The sequence below is a fragment of the Crocodylus siamensis genome, chromosome 2, assembly GCF_052110815.1.
Source record: "Crocodylus siamensis isolate JL-2025a chromosome 2, ASM5211081v1, whole genome shotgun sequence".
NCBI classification, from domain to species: domain Eukaryota; kingdom Metazoa; phylum Chordata; order Crocodylia; family Crocodylidae; genus Crocodylus; species Crocodylus siamensis.
The window spans coordinates 16,448,524-16,472,679 of record NC_143396.1 but is presented as its reverse complement, the minus strand read 5'-3'; the positions used below and the strand labels follow the sequence as shown (position 1 = coordinate 16,472,679).

Here is a 24,156-nt window from a genome sequence, read left to right as displayed (position 1 = left end):
TGAATTTCATGGCTAATTGGTGTCCTGGAGGGGGTGGGACTGAAGCCGACTTGGATGAAGGACTGAGATGCAGAAGAGGTAGATGACCACAAGGCTGGACTAAGAAGCAAGCGATGGGGATCAGGAAGTTTAGATGAGGGCAAAATTCAGCTATGCCATGCCTAACTAGTAGGGACACTTGGGATGTTGAGGTATCCTTCCACAATCTCTAAGAGCTGATCTTGCTGTAACAAGCATATTTTTTGCTTCTTTGAAATTCTGTAGGATCAAAATGACTCTGAGATCTGTCAGCATAAAAGACACTGGAGATTTGGTTAGTGCAATTGCTTTATTTTACTTTTCCAAGACTAAATTGTTGCCTTTTCTTTTTTTGCATTGAGATACTTTCTGAGAAATCTCTTGTTTCTCAACTTCCAGTTCGTTTTATTTCATGTTCTAGTTGCTTCATCTCCTTGCTGCAACCCCCTCACCAAGAAACAAACTGTAGGCAAAAATCATTTTATAAACAAGTAATTTGTTTGCATAGTCTGAGCTAAGCTAACATTAGCATCTCCCAACTGAGAACCACAGCTCATGCCAGGACTTCCTCTGTGAATCAGAACTGAGATGTGCAGATGAACAGGGAAGTGCAAAAGGCTGGCTATGCTAAACTGGGCCACACCAGCCTCTCCCTCGAACACAAGGCTATTGCAAGAATCCAGCTCCATCTAGGACTGTAACGGCAATTCAGCTTCTTCACCCAATAGCATGAAGACTCCAAGAAATGAAATCCAGATTGCCTGTTTGCCTCCTAAGAGAATTGCAAACTGACCCCAATGCAGGCAGGCTCATCTAGGGTTTTATTGGATCTGCAATCTTTCTGACAGGGCTTCATAAATTTCACCTGTCTCTGGAAAAGGCCCACTTGCATCATAACTATTTTATTGGAGAGCAGATGAATGGCTCATAATGATTACTACAGAAAGAGGAATACTGTAGTTTCATGTAACTGAAGTGAGACTTGTTAACAGAACTCCAGGCCTCTTTACCTGTATTTTTCGCACAGCTCGTGAGACGCAAGCATTTTACGGAACAGCGCATGTATATGCCCCAGCTGCTTTTGGATTAGGTAAACTAATGCATACAAACTTTAACATCTGATTACTGCATGATGACTTCTGTGACTGATCCAAAACAGTTCATGAAATCAGGACAGCTGAAATGTAATCATGCACTTTTGGACAAATCTGGGGTTTCATTCACTTCACTGCTTTTGTTGTGCAAAGGCAAGATTAAATTCCATGTGAAAATCAGAGGATAATTAAAAAAAAGGGGGGGGGAGAGGGTAGAAAGGGCTAGATTTCCATGGCTCCCTTCTTCCTCCAAGGGGTAACTGTTTGCTGCTGGTTGCAAATTGCTTTCAGACACACCAGTGATAACTCAGCTCTGCTAACTGGCATGTTGGAGCAGGAGGCAAAGCCAGGGCTTTTATTGAGGTGGGAGTAGCATCTGCTTCCTTCTGTGCAGCTGAACACGGGAGCCAGGTAGCTTGAGCAGGGTTATAATAGAAGCTTTGCAGCCTCCTAGTATTCCTACCTATGGGTGGAGGCCAAAAGAAAATCTAGCCACAAAAGTTTGATTTTTTTTTAAACATATACAAGATGCTGTTTGATTCACAAATATACCCATGCTGAGTCCTGTAGTTTGGTTTATAATATAATCCACAATATGCAATCATACATACTATTTCTCAAGAGTGTCTCGGATCTTTCTTGGGAGTGTCATTCTGTCCGTTTCATTATGTTTCTATTTTGGTCTGTGATTTACTGTATTCATAGACTTTGCCTGACTATCTCTTAAGTTTTTAAAAGCCTTTTCATTTAGGAAACCTGTCTGCATTTGTGTCTCGCTGCTTTGTTGGAACCAGATGGCTCTTGCTGGAGAAACATAGTTGAATGAACACACCAACCACTTAAACATGTGGTGATGTATTTGTAATCAGATCTTTAAAGTACTAGCCAATGGCTGTTGAACCCTGTCATAGGGGAGCTTTGGTCCACACTTATCAAGACCTAAATTATCATTTGGATCCTTGCCAGATCTTTACTTTGGTTGGAGAAGGGGAAGGTACATGGCTGATTTCCTGATGCCACTTGTTAGTTGCCACCTGTTCTGTTTCAATGTGGGGACATGCTTCTTGATCTCCCTCTCTTAACTGGCCCTATAGATTTTGGGACAACAGCCAGTGCAAGAGCGCTATTTATACAGCTTCTATGCGGCATGTCCACTTGTCTGTGGCTCATATCAAACACAGTAGGTGATCAGAAGTATTGTGTCAAGTGCCATGACCTAACTGGGTCTCCGATCCTCCTGTGCTTTTTGATTACAGGAGGGCAGACCCATCAGGGGTAATGCAAAATAGCCTGACCTCACCTGTGACTGTAAAAGACGCAGATATAGTTGGAGGATGTGAAGAAAGGAAATGAGAGAAGGAAAGGACTTAGAGGGAAGGAGACTGGAGGTCTGAGAAATATAGACTGGTGAGCCAATACCAGGATTATAGTTGGAAAAATATAATCCTTATTACCAAGTTTTTTCTTCAGTTGCACTAACCTATATGAAACCTGGAGGAAGGACCTTTGGTTGCAGGAAGAGTTTGGCTGAGATCCCAGGAAGCCAGTACATGTGCACATGGATTGAGTGCTGGTTGCAATTACTGCTCAGCGTGTAGTACATGAAATAATATATGTACAAATCAGTGTGACTTCACTAGGGATCAGCTGTGTCTCAGATGTGTTAGAATAGTTTAAAATGAAAAGTGGAACCCAAGGTTGTAATTTGATTAGAAACTTTATCACAAGGCTATTAAAGGAACTTTGTTACTATGGCATGAAAGATAAAATTGTACCATGGATTTGAAAACTGATTACATGTATGACTAATGGCCAATTCTAAGTGTGGAAGAAGGTTAGCAGTGGAGTGCCCCAGGGATAAGTTGTTTTCAATGGGGAATTGTGTGTATAAAATTGGCTGCAGGATGTGGCCCTGTTGCTGCCAAACAATGACATGGATAGGATCCTAAAAGCAGCTGGAATATTAATTTCTATGTGCTAAAAAATACAATAAAACTAGAAGCAAGATGATTACAACAAGAAGCAACGTTGAAATGTGTGAGAACAAACTCCAGAGTGTTGGTAAGAGTTTAAAGAAAAGGTTCAGTAGTAAACTAGTGTCTTAAGAGGCAGTGCAGATGTTGTGTTAAATTAGGTGATCTATTCCACCATGTAGGTTTGCATAGTAAGTGACAGTGATAGGTTTGGAAAAATATCCTGGCAAGACTGAGCTTGAAAACAAAGAGGAATTAAAAATATGGGGTATAATTTTCAGCTGTGTTCAATAGGCTTTTCATGGGAAAGAGAACCATAATAAAGTGAATTCTCAACAAAGTTAGGGGAAAACAGAACTCTGATTTATGCATATGCTAATACTTATTTACAATTGTGGAAAACCAGCAACATTATGTTGGGGGTTTCCAATTTAATGAAGAATTGGCCCCTGGACTGGGATCTGCTAACTAGCCCTGCTCCAAGCCCGTCTCCTGCCGCATCAGGCACTTACAGTATGAGTTCAATCCATATAGGAAAAAATGAGGGGGAGGGAATGCTGTGTAATCTTACTTGTTTAGGGAAGCCTTGAAGCGTAGATCTATGCGGATGGTGAAACATACTCATCTGCTGGAAGGGTCTCATTGGTATAGCCAGGACAGCTACCATGGCTATTGGTTTCACTTCTATGGATTAACTCAGCTGAGTTTGGGGGCTCGTGATAGTAAGTTGCAGCTGTCTAATGAGTCCTGCCCTGACAGTGTGCAGTCCTGTCACCCATTGCTTCTCCACTGTAACCAACTGGTGACAGCTTTTCGGCAGCTGCAGGAGGAGGCTTCGAGTTACGGGGCACGAAGCCCGCTTGTGCCACCCTCCCTTCGGAGAGACGGGACAATGGCAGCAGCAGCCCCACTCCGTACTGGGAACGTTCCTTCTCCCACAGCACCTTCGGCTCCCCGCAGACCTTTGCAAAGCTCCCAGCAGCAGGGAGAGCCGAGCAGAGGGTAGCCAGGCCCCGCGGCGCAGCGGGCAGCTGCACCTCCCCCGGGGAAAGGGCCGTTTGATCAAGGTCTGGTTTCTCGTCTGTGAACCACTCTTGTAAGGATAGGGTCGCCAACCCTCCAGGATTGCCCCGGGGTCTCCGGGAATTGGAGAGAAATCTCCAGGGGAGTGCGAAGAGTCACCCAGGAGAGAGAAATGATAGGGCATTAAGATAAATAGTAAATGTTGAATCTCATTTATGCAGTTGTCCAGTGGGTTCTTAAAAATGTAGTTGTAATGTGCCTCCCAGGGGGCACCCAGCGTTGGGGCTGGACTGAGACCTGCGATACTCCAGCCCTGACCTACAAGGAACTGCCGGCTCATGACCATGGCAGGCTCTAGGGGTAGAGGCACACGTGGCTCTGACGCGCATGCGCTATGCGCTCGAACGGCCGCTAGTGCGCACGCGCCGGGTTCGTTTCCTGAGCTGGGCGCGCGCCCTCTGGCGGCTTCATCCGGGCACGCGGTGACGTCGCCGCCTCGCACGGGGCACCCCGCGTCCCTTTCCTAGCGTTCCTTCCGCTTTGACCCAGCGCGCCGGCGCAGTCGCTAACCAATGAGGCGCAGCGCCGGGCGGCCGCGGTGCCCGGTGGGAAGCCGAGTCCGGAAAGGCCCGTCGCGGAGGCGTCTGTGTCCCCATTGGGAGCTGCCTGTGGGCGGAGCGAGCGCTCCCGGGTGCCCTATGGCAACGCGGGTGAGAGGTCAGTGGGCGGTGGAGCGGCCAATGGGAGGCCGTGGGCCCTGCCGGGGGGTGGAGCCACCCGTGTTTTGTTCCATTGCCATTGAGAAGCGCCGGGCAGATGCGCTGGGAGGCAGCTCGGGTCGGTGGGGCAGGTAGCTGCGGGGAGCGGGTAACGGTCACGGCCAACTGCCCCTCCTGGGAAGCCCTCGGGGAGGAGGGGGTCGCATGCGGAGACGCTGCGGGAGGCGGCGGCGGCGGCGGCGGCGCGGATGGGCTGCGGGAGCCGGGGTTGTCAAGGTGGGGAGGCGGTTCCGGGCCCTGGGCTGGGGTGGTCGGCTGTAGGGCGCCGCCTTCTGACCCGGATCAGCCCCATAGAGCCCCCCCCCCCCCTTCACCCTGGTACACACGCGGGGTGCAGGTCCTGGCAGGTCCTTGCCAATGCCTGGTTGTGGCTGTGGTCCCCAGCGCTTCCAGTCCGGGGGTAAGGGGTCTTGTGTCACCGACGTGAGTGTCTTCGGGTGCAAAGAAGGTCCTGTCAGCAGGGGCGGCTTGTCCCAACTTGACCTAGCTCCATCTTTAGTGTGTGCGTGTAGATTAGGGGGGGGGGACTTGATGGCGGAGACCTGCAACCCCTTTTGTAGTGTTGCATCTATCCTCTGACTTCATTCTAAAAACGAAAGCGCTTTTATCCTGTCTGAAGGCATTCAGTAAATGCTTGTTTCAAAAACAGAGTAGCATGAACACGTGAGGTTGCGTTAGGAAGAGCAGCTCCATGTGAGAGTCAGAACAAATAAAAGGCACTGTGTTTTGTCTTTTTTTAAATTTTTTTTGTAACGTGCCTGCTGAGTTGTTGTAGGCCTCGGGATGAGTCAAGCCAGTTGGTCGAATCTGTTTTCTGGTTCACCATGCTCACGTTAAAATTAGCTCCGGAGAATCGTCGTTGCAGGCTTTGCTGTTATGTTGCCTTGCATTGCTGTCTTGCTGCTTCCAAATGTGGCTGTGGAAAGCTGGGTTTTTTTTCAGTCAGAATGAAGAAGCCTTTGGACTTCAGAAATATTTCGCTTGCCACGTGAAGAGGACTTTGTATGGGGAGCGAGATATTTCTGAAGAGGCATAATATAAATTTTTGAGTTCTTTTTAAGAAAAGATAGCTGATTTACACCCCCCCACGCACCCCAAGAACCTCATCTGCATGATTTGGAAGCTGTTTTTAATGGTATGTTCCGTGTACGTGAATCTGATTCAAAGTGAACAGTGACCAGAATGGAAAATTAATAGATAGTAAAAATTAATCTGCCGATGGGAACATGGGATTTAAGGAAAGGTTTTAATGAAAGTTTAAATCATTTATGGGTGCCTTTTAAATACCTGGTTGAGCCAAAGGAGGCTTTGTTTATTCCTGTACAGCTGTTACACTTCTAAACACATTTGCAAGATTTGTGCGTGGGGAAGAGGTGAGCATGTACCCGTGAGGCAGACAAAAAAAAGAACACTTAAGATCTGATTAGGTTAAATTTAATCTTTTGAAAGGGGATTGCTGAATCTGTATATTGAATCTAGAAGAAGCATTATGCATTTGTCTGACTCTCTCTATTCTTGTGAAATACTAAATTCTATTTGACTGTCATGTATAATGTACTTAAGAGGAATTAAAATATTTAGCCACAATTTTAACACATTAATTCGTAGGTCACTAATAACTGGCCCTGCCATATGCTGTAAACATTTTACTTTGTTTTCTGCCTTCGCTGAACCTTTATTCTGTAGGTCTTGCTGTAGAAACTCCAGTAATTTTGTATCTAGCTCAACCTGTAGTTACTGCACATCATCATTCTTAAATTGAGTTTAGCTCACTTACTATAGGTTGTAAAACAGTATTTTGAGTGAATTATGAAAGCAAATATTTTTCCTTAGAATGCTAATTATGTGCCAAAAATTAAGATTTGTATTCCCAGTGTTTCTGTGTAGTAATCCACTTTACAATATACAACGTTGTTTTGTAAGACAGCACTTGACATGATTAGGAGGCTTAATATAGTAATTCAAGTAATGTCATGGTTAACATTGTTACATCTGTTAGTTTTATTTAAAAATTTACATGTGTTATTTTGAATGATCTCTCTTTTCCTCCCCCTGTAGGAATCCCTGTGGAGTCTGGTAGCCATTGCTTTTTTTTTTTTTCTTTTTCTGCTTTTTCCCCCCCCCCTTCCTGCCCCCTTCAACACATTCCTTTGTGTTAACAGCAAAGATGATGGCAGTTCTAGTCACCTCCTGTGGTTTGATAGATTATTCCTTTTAGAAACATGTGTACTTAAAACTTTCCAGCCCTGATTTTCTTTCTTTCTCTTTTTGTCCCTGTAGTAAATTTTATTATGCCACTCTGAGAGTTGGGGTTTTTAAAATTCATCTCTTTTGTTTGTGCTTTGATTTTCTTTTGAATACTATCCCCCTAAATTAGAAGGGGAGAGTATTGGGTTAATATATTCATTTGCTTTGTCTTTAACATGTAATTGGTGTTTTAAGGGAGGTGATAAGAGCATTCAGAAAAACTGTATAGTCCCTGGGGTATGAAATCTAGCAAGCTGACACTTTTCCTGGTAGGGGTTCTAAATTGGAGGGGTTTTACTACCTCTCTTCTTTCACGATTATTTTTTTAAGATACCTTTTTTGTTTAGCTCAAACTTCCTTGTCTGTTTCTATAAATATGAGCTTGTGTAATATTTTACAGCTAAATGGGTATGTACAGAATATATTGATATCCTGCACCCTCCTGTACAGCCTATACTCGTTTATATGGATTTTACTCCATATTTACCATTTTTGTTTTAATGCAAGTACTTACTTTTACAATGTCTCCACTCTGCATTGTGAAAAGATGCAAGGCGAGAATCCCTGAATGCCTGGGATCTAATAAGAGAAGATGTAAGTAGAGCCTGTCTCTCTATCAAAAAATATATCTTACATTTTGAAAGGCACACCTGTAAGTACTGTCTTAACAGCACAGCCAAGAACATTAGTGTATCTCTGTTAACTGGCAAAACAGTTGAACTTTATTGCTGCTTTATTCATTAGGAATCACCATATATGTGTTACTGTACAAAAAACAAAAACCCAAACAAACAACCCTCCCCCCCCCCCCCAAAAAAAAAATTCCCCCATGTCTCCCCCAACTCTGCCCACTGTATACACTTTTTTTTTTCCTTGAGGGGATAAGGGTTGAATCAACACAAAGTACAATTTACGCTATCTGGGGACAAGAAATCCAAGACCTTTTCATGCAATGAGAAAATGGCAGAAATGGTCTTGTGCTAGCTGAATATGAATACATAATGCTCAGCCTACTTCAGCAGCTGCTGTTACTAGGTAGGTAAAGTGCGAGTTGCTACAAACCTAAGAAGCAGTCATTTTTATCAACACTTTTTTTTCCTGACATCATTAAGTTGGTTTGGCTGACAGTGTCCTAGCTGACCATATTTGTGAAAAGCTCTTTAGTAAAGTATAATATTAACCAGAGTATTACAATCTAGCAATATGGTTCTATGTGCTAGCAGCTGATTATTAAATCTGAAAACAGTAGCTTCACTGGTCATTTTCCCCTCTTGCCTTTCATTAGAGGGACCCAGAAAGCTTGCAGATTTTTTGCAGTAGGTTTTTGAAAAATAGGTTGAATTCATCTAGCAAAAATCCAGAAAAAACCACACATGGATATTTAAACTTCCTGCTAGAAATATTGAGGTTTTCCCATAACCTGCAAGTAAAATGAACGAAGATTCCACTATATATGATTCAAGTGAAACCAGTTATTGGTTTCATTGTCCAATTTGAGTAAAATGCAAAAAACTAAAACTACAACTAGTAGGGGGGAAAAAACCCCCTCAATATTTCCAGTAAAAAAGGTAAAGAAACCTTCAGCTGCTGTTCTTACCCACAATTTATATAAACAGCTAACGTATGAAAGCAACAGTTCTTCTAGCTTTCAGTCATAGAAGGAGTAATGTTGAGCGGGCAGGCTTGTTTCTAAGTATGTTATTTAGGTAATAGCTGCGAGTCTATCAATAGCACTTTCAGCTGTGTTATCAAAGGAATCGAGGCAGATTAATTCATACACTTTGAAATCCTATTATAGTGGACTACTAAAACGGAATTCATTTTTTTTACCATTTGATCTTTTATTTCAAATGCCAGTGTTACTTTATGGTTGTTACACCCCTGTGATAAGAAAAGAATTGTGATTGTAAGCATATAGAGGACTTGTTTCACTCTTGAAATGAGCAGTGCAAGACAACAAGGTCTTGTATAATGCTTGTGTTAAATTTCTTTAAACTCTTGGCCTAACTTGCCCAGTATATTGACTCTTCAAAGTTACAGTCCTGCAGTTGGATCCCTGTACACCCCAACATCCTAGGGTTACCATATGTCCAGGCTTTTCAAGACATGGCCTTTTTTTGGATCCTCTGGTCTCCATCTGCGTGATTTTTTTGTTTTGTTTTTTTGTTTCAAATATCAACAGACGTCAGGGATTTTGCTCTGCCTCCACTCAGCATCCAAGTTTTTCCCAGCACTTCCTGGCTTGCCCCAGCAAGGGCCTTGGGGCTGGGGGAAGTGGGGGAGGGGCATTACAAGCCCCAGCAGCTGCAGGCAGGTAAGGCCAGGGTCGTGAGTGTGTCCGCTCTTCTAGTGGGGGGGGTGGAGCAGTGGGGATGCTCTTTGGGGGGGGGCAGGAGGAAGCTGCATGGACAGCAAGGCTGGGGGAAGCAGGGGACTGGGTCAGGAGTGAGGGGCACTGGCAGGGGGTCTATGGCTTGGGAGGGAGGAGTAGGGGTAGGGCATGGGCATATCAGACTATCACCTCACAATCATATTTCCCCCACACACACCCTAGTGTCCCTTTTTTGAAACAGGAAATATGGTAACCCTACAACATCCAATCTCTCTGAGTTAAATTGAGGTTCATATGAGATGTGTGGTATCTGTACAGTGCAGAAGTGTAAAAGCTTTTTAAGCACATTTGAGTTTCAGTTGACGTCATCCAACAGGCACTAGAAGCAGTTCTTGTTGTACACATATCAGCACAATAAATCATCTATGCCTTTTGCTTATGTTGGTGGAAGAGGGGTGTAAGAAATCTGAATTGATTGCTGGCCTAGATGGAGAAATCCACTGTACCTCTACAGATACAGTTTTCTGATGGGTTTATTTTAAGTTTCTTGACATTTTGTGTAGTTGAAAATACAAGGTGAATGCAGAGTCTTATTTGTTCTCAAGACAGCTGGTTGTTGGTATTGCTTATCAGCAGTACAGGTGATCAACATCTACCTAGATGACTAGTTTATTTGTTAGTGTGGTGGAGAGTCTCATTCATCTCTGAATGTTTGTTTGATTTGAAATTCTTACAATTTCTGTGCTTTAAAAGGTAGGCTTTTCTGGAGAGAGGCTGCTGAAGATCTGTGGATTAAATGGATCAGTGAAAGATTGGGGTCTCCCAACACCACATCCTGAAGGCAGGTCTAAAACTTGAATTCTCAAAAGCAAAACTTTTCTTTTGGTAAAACTTCATCTGATTTAGAACTATGTTTATTAATAGAGGTGCGCTTATATATCGGTCCATGTCGGATTGGCACCAAAAGAAGGAAAACTGACATTTATCGACAGTCAGCTCTCTGTTTTTTGGCCTGGGTAGCCAATAATATCACTGATAAACACCATTTGTATGTGCACACAGCCACAGCGGATGCACAGCTAGAGGCTGTACTGATCTCTTCCTTGTGGGGTGGGGGGAGCTGGGCTGGGGTGGGGTTGCTCTCGGGCAGGTGTGGGGCAGAGCAGACAGCAGCGGTGCGGGGGTGGAGGGGTGCTACAGGGTGGTTACAGCCACCCCAAAATTTGCCATAGCCACTCTGTATCCCCCTCACCCCTGTGCTGCTGCTCGTGCAACCCTAGTGCAGTCCCCTGCTAGGAAGAGGCTGATGGATCCCTGAGCCTGCAGCGGGCAGCCCGTGCTCACCCCACACCCATCTTGGGGGCACATACTCTCCACACTCCCAGGGGAGTCATGCACAGCAGCAGGGGTCACCCCCCCGCAACCCCCGAATGAGCCACCCTGGCTCTGTCCTGTGCCCCACTTTCTCCCTCCTCATGGGGGCCTTGATCTGTGGCCCCCTGTCCCCCAAAGACTTACCAGCCAGGAGCTGCTCTCCAAGCTTTGTGGTGGCTATTGGTTCGGTATTGGCTGATATGGTTGGTTCATAAATGGCCACCAGTATCGGTCAGAAAAATTGTTATTGGTGTACCCCTCTTTTTTCCATTTCTGGTTAATGAATAAAGTTAGGATTGTTTCTGGTCATTTTCCTTTGAGTCTTCGCTGGTCACTCTTCAGTACAGTGGTCACAGCTAAGGCCCGTATCTTGGCTGAGGTGCACTAGAAACTTGGACGTTTCTGGCTAGAGGCCCTTGCTCTTCTGATCAGCATCATAATCAACAAATTTGTGGTCAGAAAGGTTTTATTCTATTAAATTAAACTAGGAAAGAATAGATTTTTTTTTTTTTTTTTTTTTCCCCTTTTGAAGGAGGGTTGTTGGTTTTCCCTGTCCCCCAGTAGTCTGAGTCATGGTCTCTTCTTTTGTAAGATCTTGTAAGCATATATTAACTAAATTTTCCTGGGGCTTCTGCATCAGGCTGTTGGCCATACCCTTGTTTCCCCTTGTTTCTTTCTGCGGCATTTGGAGTATTCTTGGTATTTAGGTATTGTAGCTGTGGGTGAGTATTTTTTGAAGTTATTTGGGGTACTCCTTGGGTCAGCTGTTGCTTATTACTGCAGGAGCCTGGATTTAGTGGCCTCCATGGCCTTTTTCAGTCCTTTGTTCCTGTTTTCTTACCTCTGGTATCTTGAAATGAGTCTGCATCTCAAACACCATTTACAGAATTTTAGGCTTTGATGGACTTGTCTTCCTCAATGCATGAATCTTTTAATGAGTTAGAGACTAATGCAGGAATATAGTTCTTCTTGTTCAAAGACTTTTTTGTTGTTGTTTGAAAGTACTTAAAACCATAATCTCAATGCTGCATTTATCAAGCAAAATAATAACCAGGTTAGGCTTATATATATAGCCAACAGCATCACTTCATTGTACCTTTTGCATCTTTTGTAACTTTGAACTGTGCCTGACTAGCTGAATTAACAGGTGATGAATCTCTTCTCTTCCACTCCAAGTGGATGGGTACATTTGGAGGGGGGTGGGGTGGGATTGTGGATTTCCCTAAAAACTTAAGGATCTTGACAGCGAAAAGCCATATACACTTTACAACTTAAGCAGTGGGTGGAGATTAGAGGGAGAAACAACAATCTCTCCCTGCATTCTTAGCTGCAGATACCCAAGATGGAAGGCCTTAGCTATCTTTTTCCAATGCAGCAGATATTGGTTTGATGTTCATCAGAGACCAAGAGCTAGATTTTATTTTTCACTCGGAGTAGTCTGTTTTGTGCAGCAACTGTAGTTGCATAACTAAACTCGGGACTGAATTGTAGTATTTTATTTTAGTCAAAAGAGTATATTATGAGAGTGTTTTCCCCAGTCCTACATCAAAGAGTAAGCAATTACATTACTGATTTAAGTGCTTGTTCTAAACTAGTAGATGGATCAAGAAGATGAATGTGTTTGCATCCCTTCTGTGGGGAATAAACATGTTTCTGTTACTTGGAAGGAAAAATGCCAGTATGTTGATAGCAAATTCTTTAATGACATGGAAAATGATAGTAAACTGATTAATTTACATCTGTACTTCAGAAAGTAAGTGTGGCAGCTGTGACTTCTATAATGTGGTAAAATAAAAATCCTGTCACGAGTATGTCAACCTAGGCATCTTTAAATTTTAGTTTGACAGGCAAGAATGTGACTAATTCCTTACTTGTGTAAAAGAAAAAAAAAGAAAAAATCTCCACTGGGAGTAGAGGGGAAGAAATGATGGTGGCTTGAAATTACTGGCAATGCACATCTCATTTTTGGAAAGCGGCATCAGAAATGAGCCAGAAATGTGAGGACCTAATCCCTATCGGTGTTGAAATTAACCAATATATTTGTTTTCCTGTAAACTCTTGGGAGCTTGAACTGGGAGATTTTCAATTTTATAGAGGCATTAGTAGTGACTATAGCTTCCTTTAAACTCTTTCTTTACAGCACAGGTGAAATCTTTCTTTTACCTTTTAATGTCTAGTTTCCAAATATGCTTTTCAGGGGGTAATGGGAAATGATTTAATACAGAAAGTGTCCTAGACACTTTAACATAAATTGCTTTATAAAATCGGAGCCCTGAGTGACTCTTCCATCATACTCCTCAACTTTATTTGAAGAGCAAACCCTGCTTGCTGGAGGGTAGGGGTTTTCTTGAATCATCTTTCTGTGCAGAACTTCCTCTTTCTCTTGCTGCTTTACCTTGACTCCTTACACTCCCTTGTCACTTGTTCTTGCCCAACATTGGTTGTGTTTTCCCATCCTTCCTATAACCTTTTAGAGTATCCTTTAAACTTGTATTCTAACCTTAAAACAAAAGCAGGGCAGGGTGGCTCCTTGAAGAGTAGCTGGTTTGAAGAGAGATGAGATTCCATAGGCGACAACCTATTTTGACTGACGTAGCTTGTTGCCTACAAAAGCTTGTGCCTCTGTGGTTAGATGCAGGTATTATACCTAATGTGCTTTAAGCATGCAGAAAGTGCTCTAAATCTGTAACTGAGCAGATGTTCACAGCTCTTCAAGTGTGAGCCACCATTTTTAAAATGCTCAAAGTTAACTCTTGATGGATGAGATATTAGATGAGGTTCTTGTTGGAGCACTTCAGTGAATATCTGTGCCAGATCCCATCAAAGGCCAACTTAGTAGGGTATGGAGGGTTTGGAGGGAAGGCATCTGAGATCTCAGTAGCCCCAGCCTCAGTGTGCCAGTGCCTGGCCGGACTTGTACAGGGAGATGGAGCCCAGACCCCTTTCCTCTGCAGCCTGCCCCAGCCCTGCAATGTGCTGCTGCCTGCCTGGGGGCGCTGCAGAGGAAAGGGGTCAGGGTGCCCAACACAGTTTTGGCCAGAGGGGGTCTGGTTGCAGCTTTCAAGAGGCTGGGATGGGGGGGAACCCCTGCCTGCCCCCTACCCCTAAGACCTAACCAAGAAATCCAGGGAGGGGGGTCCATGTGGCACCCTGTCCTTGGCTAAGCATTTTGGCAGCTGCAACATGAGATTGCTTGGCCTAGCTGGTGTGGGGGCAGGGCCTGGGATAGAGGTTGCTCTGGCAGACTTCTGGGAGGCATGCAGGAGCAGCCCCTGCCTGCTGGCCATGGCCAGTGTGGACAGGCTCTGACACCCCCATTCCCCTTGCCTCCACCCCAGCCAAACAGCAAATGTCTGTTTAGTTCACTCCCACTCTAACTTGTAGCACTTTACTTAAAGTGTGATGACTGGAACACTTCTGCCAGGGGCTTTTGAACACTTGTACTTAGCCTTATCTTTTGCCTGACTTGACTAGCGCTTCTAATCACCTTCTCATTCCAGTTTTGACTATAACTTCAGATTGTTCTAGTATGAGGGTGGGCAAAATATGGTCCATGGGCCAGATCCAGCCTATGAGACCATTCTGTGTGGCCTACTGGGCCCCTCCATCTTGTGGTGACCCATCTGAAAGTTGGCAGAAGGCATGGGATTTCAGGGGTTGTGCACCATCAGACCAGGCCAGCTCTGTACCTCCACCTCTGGGGCTCCTGGCACTCCAGGTGAAGGTGGAGTGTGCTGCTGGGCTGGGCTGGCTTTGTGTTGGCACACACAGCTCTCAAGACTTGGCTGGAGCCATGTGCCACTGTGGGGCTCTGCCTGCACCTGCAGGCCATGAGCACCCTGAGTGCTTGTCACCTACTGCTGCTGGGAACAGGCGTAGTGCGCTGTGGGGTGGTGGTGTGGTGGCACGCCCTCACTCCCTACCTCCCTTCACAACCCCTATCTCTCACATGCCTGCAAACACCACACACAATACAAAGAGTAAGACTTTATTTTGAGCTATTATGTGCTTGCATAGAGGCAATTACATGTAAATAGGGACAGAAATATTAGTCTGCCCTTGGATTGAAACTGGAATGCAACTAAAATGCAGAAAACCCACTGCAAAATTTTAGAATGTTTAAATAACTACATACGTGGGCTCAGTTAATAAGGAAAATGTAATCGAGGCATTGAAGACCTTATTTAGTAGATTTTTAGGGTCTGAAGGGACCTCAGAAGATCATGGAGTCCAACACTTGCCCTCTGCCCCTGGCTGGAAAAAGCACTGATGGAACAAAATAAATGCCTAATTAGTGTATTGGCCTGATTTTACCTTGGCTAGTAAATCTAGCTTCTTGTATCCAGTCCTTCATAAATTGGAAGAGTGTTTTTCCTAACAGAGAGATTACTCTCCTATCCCTTCCCCCTCAATATCCAGCCTGTTTCTGAACACAGAATAAACTAGTCACTAACTTGAATCAAGCTGCAGAAACTGATGAAAATCTGCAGGTGCAAGAATAGGCTGCAGCTGTCAAGGGCTGGTTTATCAGTTTAACACATTCTGGTTCCAGGTGCTCAGCCAATGACTTCTCCCAGTTCAGTGGTTTGGCTCTTCAATTTCGACAGCAAACAGCATGTTGTAATTTTGATTTACTTTGCATAATCGTAGTAAGTTGAGACTTTAATATAGCCTGCTTAAAAAGATTGTTTTTAAAAAAATAACCTTATACATTTCAAATTTTAAACCTGAATAACTTTTTTTGCCCACCCTAAAACACCAGTTAAAATGGGGTGAGCAAACCTATGGCCTGCTGGCTGGGCTGTCCATGGCAACTCAGTGGTAAGGAGAATCAGTGGTGGGAGAAAGCATCATCTAGGTTGGTGGCAGGGAAGCGCTGGAGTGAATTGCTGCTCTTAAAACTTTGTTTAACCTGGAGTTTGAAAAATGTTTGTTAGTGTAAGGCTGGGGGAGAGAGGTGGGTTGCTTTATCTGGCTTCTTTTCTCCCCATCATCTGCTTCCCATGCTCAGTATTTCTTCCTTGCCAGCTTAACTGAAAACTGATTCTGCCCAGCTGCAATGCTTTTGATTTTGACACTTGTTCTAATGGCTATCCAGAGCAGGAGTGGGCATCCTTTTCAGGCTCTGGGCTGGAGGCAGACCAGCATGCAGATACTTTTCCTTGCGGCAGCAAAGGGAGAGTGTCTGCAGCCAGTGCTCTTACCTGTGGCAGTGGTGGCTTTGGCAGCAGTTGCTTTCCACTGCCATCATGGGATATATAGTGCCAGCTGCAGACATTCTCCTTATGCAGCTGCAGGGAAAAGTTGGGTGCTTTCCCTGTACAGCCACTGAAAGTAGTTGTGGTGGCTGAGACTTAATGCCCAGTCTCCTCTGATCTGAGCTGGATCAATCCAGCAGCTGAAGCCCTACATCTGTGGGTTGGATCAAATGGCTCTGCAGGCTAGATACGGCCCATGAGCTGTAGCTTGCCCACCCCTGATACAGAGCACCTTTATCTGCAAGAGTAGGTTGGCAGATTGGAGGACAGTGGAATGGATGCTTTCCTTCCAGTCTCTCATAATGGTCATCCTACCTCTCTAGCAATCTTTTGTGTCAGTAGAAAAGGCACTCACTCCCTGGCACAGATGTTTGTCTGTCTGTTTTAGAGTTGCCAGATTATTGTTTAGAGGATTGGTGGCTTAAAGCAGATGCACCATTTTCCTTTACTCTGTGCTCTCCAACTTAGATCAACCAATGGTCACCTCCAAGGAAACAAAGGAATTTCTTATTCCTGTCCAAAATGAAAAGCTAACTCCTTTTTTTTTTTTCTCATGTCCTTTTTTTTAAAGAAGGCCTCTGGCTTGTCAGGTGCTGCAGTAACAAGCAGTAGTCCTTGCTCCTGAAGAGTTTGCTTATGGGCTTTGCTTTTATAGAATGAGTTTTACAGAAGTATTGGTTGTAGCCGTGTTGGTCTAATGACGTGGGCAGACACAGTTCTTTGGGTATATCTGATATCTTTTATTAGAGCAACTCAGATATCTGGAAAAATTCTTTTTTTTGCAGACTTTTGGGTACAAATACCCTTTGTCAGTTTTACAGGGCAAACTTCTCCATAGGAGCAGAGGTGGGGGGCTTTTTCCCTTTTATGTGGAGCTGTAAGTCTATCAACACTGACAACCTTTCAGAATTTGAGACCAACTTAAAATTGGGACCACGTGATGCGGCTACACATTCAAAACATTAAACAGTAAGAATGTGCAAGACTTGCTGAAACTATTGTAAGCTTAGTAGTCATGTGTAGGGTTAAATTGCATGGAAAAAAGCAAATTGGCTACAACTACCTAGGAGTGTGGTGGTAAAAGGCAAAATGAGAGAGACACTCAGTTTAACTCTGTTTTTCTTGGAAGATGTTCTTGAATGGCAGCGTATTACTTCAAACATGTCTGCAAAAGAATTTCAAATTTAATTGAGTGGAAAATAAGACGAGGAAATTAATATTATAAAGAAGAGAATTTTTAAAGTGTGTAACGAGAGAGGGCCATTCTTACAAATGAACTGGTATAATTATTTGGTAACAAATTAAAAACTGGCTCATCAGCGAAGTTTTTTTTAATTTTGGGAGGGTTATGCAAACGAACCTTATGCTTCAGGCAGAAGTTGCAAAAGGGCATGGAGTTAGGGTTGGAAATGCAACCACAACTTTGGTATTTCCTGACTGACTGTTTTGCCATTGAACCTGTAGTGCATTAAATACAAATGAAGTTACTTGCTTTGCCTTTGTTATGGTGTAATTGAAATAGAAATGTAGGCTACTTAGCTCAGCTGAATGTGTTTTTTATTAAAGTCAGAGTAGTTAAAATAAACTTGGAAAGGGGAAATATCCTTAACTGTGTTACAAATAACATCTGGGATTAACATGGAAAGTGCCCAACCTTCAACACTTCAGCTGCTTTCTTACTCTGCCCAAGGGGATTGAAATGCAGTGTAAAGTGGTCAGCTTTGTTTTCTGGTTTCTCTAGTCTAGCACGAGGTTGTGATGTGTAGCATTGCATATGGTACAAATTTACTCTTTTGAGTTGATGCATCTATTTCTATTAGATCTTGTAATTAAAAGCCTAGACTTTGGGCTGTGCAGAGTCCTTCTTTAAAAGGATCTGAAAACTAAGAATGTTCCCTCTTTCCTTAGTAAATTTTAAAGCTTTTTTGAAAGCTCACTTAGTTTAGCAGAAACTGCAGATGTTTAGTCTTGATTGTGAGCATGCTTGGGCCACAAAAGGGAACTGTCTGGTCTATTCTGTGCTGTATCTTCTATCATTTTAGTGCACTTTCAAGATAGATGATACAGCAGAATGTGGGATGTGTTTTGTTTTTGCTGTTGCACGTCAGCCTGTAGAGTATTTTCTTACGTGACCAGTCTTACATTCATAATTTTGCTTTCTTTTAGTAACTTTTTGTTTATCTATAGCATACAGGTCTGGGGGCAATTTTATGTCTGCCAGAAAAAACAAACGCATGCAAAAATAACTTAAGAACTACCATATTCTGCAAGGAGGCTTGGCTATGAACTTCTGGTTTCTGTCTCTAGATTCTTTGGCAAATGCATGCAATTGAGCAGTGCTATGCTATGAAGGGGCTGGGGAGGGGAGGGGGAACATGGCTTGCTTTTTTTTTTTAAAAAACAAAAACAAAACAAACCTATACACAATCTTAAATTTATAGTATTGGTTTTAATTTGAAAAATTAGGCCAGTGAAACTGGTGTATTTGCTGTATTATTGGCAATATTCTGTGTGTGCAGAAAGTTTATTTTGGAAATATTCTAGTGTCTTGGGTTTTAGTGAATTAAAAAAAAAAAAAAATTTCCACTCATGAATCCAAGGAGCTTCACCTTTTTGGAGGGCAAATAAATTTAAAAGCATTAAAACTATTTCTGTCCTTCTTTGTTTCTTACTGTAGAGTAGCTCTCCTAGTCTCACATCACCTGTGAGCAAGGATTGCTTGAAGCTGATTTTTAGCTCTCCACAAGGTTGTGACATACCTTACAGCAAACGCTTCTTACCTGGCCTCCGGCTTCAAACAGGCAAATTCCACACTTGGAATAAGAAAGAAACATTTCCCAGACGGATTGATTTAAGTGAACAAATAGGTTGTTTGAAGCTGTTTCAGGAGTTTGGTATGTTAGAGTAAGGCTGGGGGGAGGTGGATTCATGTAGAGTGCATGTGAGTTAATCAGAGGGGCTTGGTAAAAGGAGTTGATTTACCAGTTGGACTTTTTTTCCCCATGTCCTCTGTTTACTATTACCATGACAGAGTCCATTGAGCTGTCTGCAATGATGTGTAGCTTGTTTTCTTGAAAAGTTGCATCTGATTTGGAATAACTGCCATGGGCAGGATGAACTAGTTTTTGCTACCATCCCTTCACTTCCTGTGTTCTTCTGTAACTTTCTGAAGGTCTGTACATAATCTTGATCCCTGGGATACCCTGTTATCAGCTTCTTTCTGTGCTGAAAGCTGGCTATTTTATTTCTGCGTCTCTCCTCTCCCATCTTCTAACAGGTTCTAATCTAGTGTAAGACTTTACTGCTCACTCTGCCTACTGTTTCTATCCTCTTGTGTTAGACTCTTTTTATTTAGAAGCCTATTTAAAACCCCTCTGGAAAGACTGACTCGAGTTCATCCGCCTGTTCTCATCCCACCCCCATAACTCTTCCAAAGGATTCGAGCGGGTTAGATGTGGCTTGTCCTTACAGAGCTCAGTTGGTTTGCCCTCCTGTTTTGCTGTGCACTCAGTTTTATTTTTAACTTTGTTCTTTGCACTTTCTTTTCTAAATGTCAATTAAAATAGAAATTTAGATGAAGTAAGTGCGTCTAGAAAGACACCTTGAAAATGGGACCGACAGCTCTCAAAGAGTGAAGGAAGAGTGCTTGAAATCTTTGTCTTTCCGTTTCTTGTAAACCTTCATCTGTTCAAACCTTTCAGGAAGGCATCAGCATCACTTAGTAAGTGATGGAGCATAGATGCAGACTCTGTATGTTGAGGAGGATTTTTTTTTTTTTCTTTTTAAGGTTGGGCAGCCTGATGAAAAGAATACTAGCTGGCATCAGGTTTTTTCCTCTGCATTCTTCCCATTCTTCCTCTGCTGGATGCAGAGAAGGAGCATCAAGCTACTACAGCCAGCTATGTGTTGGCACTGCATGTGCCTAGGTCTTCCAGCACCAACCTCCAAAAAGTACAGTTGAAACCATGTCCCCACAGAGTTTATTGGTAGCAGAGGTCACTACACTAGCAGAGTTCGAGGTACTGAGGGAATCTAAAACAGCACACCACTATTCCAGCAGTATCAGGCAATCGTATTTCTAGTTGGTCTCAATTTTGTGTCTTATCAGTGAGATTTAAATAGCCGTAGTAAATTGAGACATCAGGCACTCAATGATGTTCATTGAATGGAACCATTTCTATTAAAGGGGAGAAAAAAAGTGGGGGGGGGGTATGGGATTTGGATTAAAACTGCCCCTGTATAACTTTAACCATATTGGCTGTTTTTGTTTTTGTTTGTTTTTGTTTTTGTTTTGTTTTTTAAAGGCTTTGGTCCTTTAAAAGTCTCTACAAGTCAAATTCAACGAGTGTAAGTACTTCAGAATGTTAAATTAAAATTTGTAATTAATTTTAAATCCAAGCCAGTTGCTTTGTTCTCTCTCTTCAGCACTTACAAGTAGCTGTTAGCCTAACTCTTTGAGTTCCCAACTAGTAATACTAACTCTTTCTGTTTTTTCGCATTATAAATTATGGTAAGCCTTGCTAGGCCAAGTTGCATGATATTAAAGGATGAGTAGTTCTCTGTCAACTCCTTCCAGTAGGATTGGTGGGAGGGAGTGAATAATAGCCTGTATACGTGTAACTTTTATATAGATAAAATAAACGGGGTATGTAAGGTTGTCTTATTTACTTTATCTATATAAAATAAAAACAGGTGGTGACCTTTCTCTTTCTAATAACCTGTTTGCAGTATCGCTAACAGCGTTTATTAGATTGGCCACATCATGAGATGTGATGTATTATGCATAACGATGTCTATAAATCTTAATTTCCAATATGGTTTGGAAATGGGTTCTGTTCCTTCCACTTTCTGAAATAAACTTCAGTTTAACTTAAAATCAGGCAGACTTGTGGTTGTGTCTTGTTTGTTTGTTTGTTTTTAAATTTTTTCTATATTAATATGAAGTTCCCAGTAGCTTAGAGCATCTGTTTTTATCCCTGGTAGTTTGAGAACAAATTATACCCTTAGGATAGCTGTTTTTTTGCCTGGCATTTGTCCGCAGGACTGAATAATGAAAAACCTACTAATTCAGTAATTCTAATACAGTCTTCATTAGAAAATGATAATTGAGGATTGACAACTACATAGCTCTGGAGTTTTCTGTAATCAGTCATAGACCAGTGCCAAAAAAATACTGCCAGCCCAGGGAACTGTTTTAAGGTCTGATCTCCTGAGCCAACCTAGGGCTATATTTAAAAAGGGATTTATACCATTGGGGAATCTCTTATTTAACCCTGTCAGGCCATGAGCTGTTTGAATTGATAAATGCACATTCTGCTTGCTGTCATGCTATCTTCTTCTTTCCATTTCATTCTTGTGTAACTTTTGGATGCTTCTGAGTTGAGATGCAAGAGCTAGAAAATAATGACCTGATTGATATCTGGGTTGGAATATTGTTTCACATGGCATAAAACATTAATTTGTAAGTCCTTTGTAAGAAATGGGCTTCTACAGTCAAGTCTGAAGTGAGACTGGGTTGGCAGACAGCAGGTAAGAGAAAACATGGTGGCTGTAATTGGAGAGGTTCAGTTTGGTGTATTACTTCCAAGATGCCAGCCTTTTGAGGCATCCGGATGGCAAGACGGAATAAAGGTAACTTTGAGATGGGATTCAGACGAAGGGGTGACTGGCAGCTTGATTTGTTGAAGTGGAGATGAGAGTTAAAGGGCCCCTAGTTATCCTAATCTGAGGTTTGAATCTTTAGTTTTAATCCTCCTCTTTCTGACACTAAAGAGGATCAACGCTTCCTGAAGTACCTAAAGAAATCCATAGGCTACTTCTGTATAGTCTCATAAAGATGTTCAGAAAATGACTTAAATAGGTGTTTGAGTTGGTTAGTCTAAAAGCAAGAAATGATGGGAATAAGGCTCTCTTTCAACTCCCTTCTCTCTGTTTTTACTGGTTAATAAATAGTTTGTTGCAATTGGTATTAGGGCCGTAGGTGAACTTCCTTGTATATTCAACAAGCTGTTAATATTGCAATGTAAATCTTGAATGCTCTTTCTTTGGTTAAGTTTTATAGCAGTAACATCTCCCTTCATTTTTTGTCCTTGCTTCTTTGAGGTCATGAAAAATATTTCTTCCTTAATTGTAAGAACCTTTTATTATACAATAATGACCAAATATGAGTTGAGTTCATTTCGAGGGTAGGGGGTTGGACTTGATAATCTACTGAGGTCCCTTCCGACCATAAAAATCTATGCGTCATGAGATGTGATGCATTGTGCATTTAAAAAATAGAAGGGAGCCATTGTTAAAAGTTACAGCATATTGTTCTAAAATTCTCTTTCCTTAAACAAATGGAGGATAGAATTTGTCTGCAAATAACCCAAAGAAAAATCTTCTAAAGGATGCACTAGGTGATTAGAACACATTTTCATATGTAAAAAGGAAAGATAAGAAATGACCTGAAATTTCACAAGGCTTATGATGCTTAAAAAATCTATTTGAGATTTAATGTTTTCTCCTCTGCTCTTGGAACAGTTTAATTTTTCCTTTTTTGAAGGCTTAAGCTCATCTGTTTATCCCACTGGTAACTTAAAATTGTTAATGGACACACCTGTCCTGCAAAGTCTGTTCATAGCAGAGGTATACTTACTAGCTCCAAGTGAGCAGAAATATCACAGATTGCTGTTTGCATCTGTGAACCTGGTGTTATAGGTCTCTTAATCCTTGGAAGAGCCAGTTGTTAATTTGGATGAATCTGAGAGCTCTACTGAAGGGTTTTTTCAATATCTTTAATCCTCCTCAATAGGGCTTTGGGGATATTGTGAATAAGACCATAAAATCCCTGGCAAAACAACACACTCTTTTTTCCCTAAAGCTTTTCTGACACTGTTCTTCATGGCACTATATTTGACAGCTTCTAAATTCTTTAAAATAAAATCCTGACTAGGAAGGCCCCTCAGTGCATGCAGGTAAAGGCACAGTGGGATCTAATGCAAGATCCACCCAGTTGTGCCTCCTACTATGCCACAAGTGCCTGGCAGGAAGCATGATTTGAGAGTGTGCATTAGATCCCTCATGCCTTTATTGCTGGTTTAAGTGGAACAAAACTCTGGGCTCCCCCAACACTAATGAGTTCCCATGGTGGGAGCCCCCTCAGTTAAAGGGGCTCCCAGCTGTGGGGGTGCCCCATGCACATCAGAGGCTGGGAGATCACAGCAGCCACAATCCTGCAGCCCTGGGAGCTTAATGCCTCCCCTCCCACCTGAGTCCTGGCACCCAGTGTCCACAGCTGTGGGACTCTGGGTCCCTTGTGCTTCCAGGACCCGGAGGCAGCAGCTGCTGGGGCAGCCTCCTCGGTTGCGGGCTTCCCAGTCCGGGCTGGGCATGGTGCAGCCCTGCAGCTGGGAGCCCAGACAGCTGATGGGGCTCAAGACCCTGATACACATGCAGATGAAAGCTGGATAGCAACCAGCTCTAAAGTTAGTACATGTGTACTAACTAGAGCTGGTTGGAGCTTTTTATAATGTGGTAACTAGCTTGTACATGTAACTGGTCTCAAGATAATTGTGCAGTTAACCAGTTAATTGTGTAATACCTGTAACTTGTATAAGGGGGGGAGAGAGTGGTTAAGTGTTGGAACAGGCTATCTGGGTAAGTGGTGGACTCTCTGTCCCTGGAAACTTTCAAGTGAAAGTTGGACAGACACTGGACTGGGATGGTTTAGTTGGAGGTGACCATGCTCTGAGCGGAGGTCTGAAGTATGTGACTTAATGAGGGTTGTTTTTTTTGTTTTTGTTTTTGTTTTTTTTCCCAGCCCTGGCTTCCTATGACACTAGCATTGTAGCCAAACTGCTATGATATAAAGATACTTTACCAGGTTACCTCTATTGTAGACTACAACCTGAAACTATTTTCCCCAAACTTCAGAATATTTCTACTCTTAATCTACAGTTCACACTGTTTAGCAGGCTAGTGGTAGCCCATGGTGCCCCCCCAGAAAAAAAAACAAACCCAGATGAACTCAATAGGTTCCTTTTCACTTTTATTTCTCAAGGAAAAAGTAAGGATCCT

The 24,156-nt window shown here is 42.8% G+C and overlaps 1 protein-coding gene across 5 annotated transcripts in view; it reads left to right on the top strand.

Annotated features, from left to right (window-relative positions):
• Positions 1 to 4,882: 4,882 nt before the first annotated feature.
• Positions 4,883 to 24,156, top strand: part of FAM53A (family with sequence similarity 53 member A) — a 91,789-nt gene continuing 72,515 nt past the window's right edge. Inside the window, exon 1 of one of the 5 annotated variants that reach the window (XM_090035383.1) lies at positions 4,883 to 4,958. The gene's annotated coding sequence lies outside the window, so the exon portion shown is untranslated. The other 4 variants (XM_090035387.1, XM_090035385.1, XM_090035386.1 and 1 more) reach the window with 4 other exon arrangements.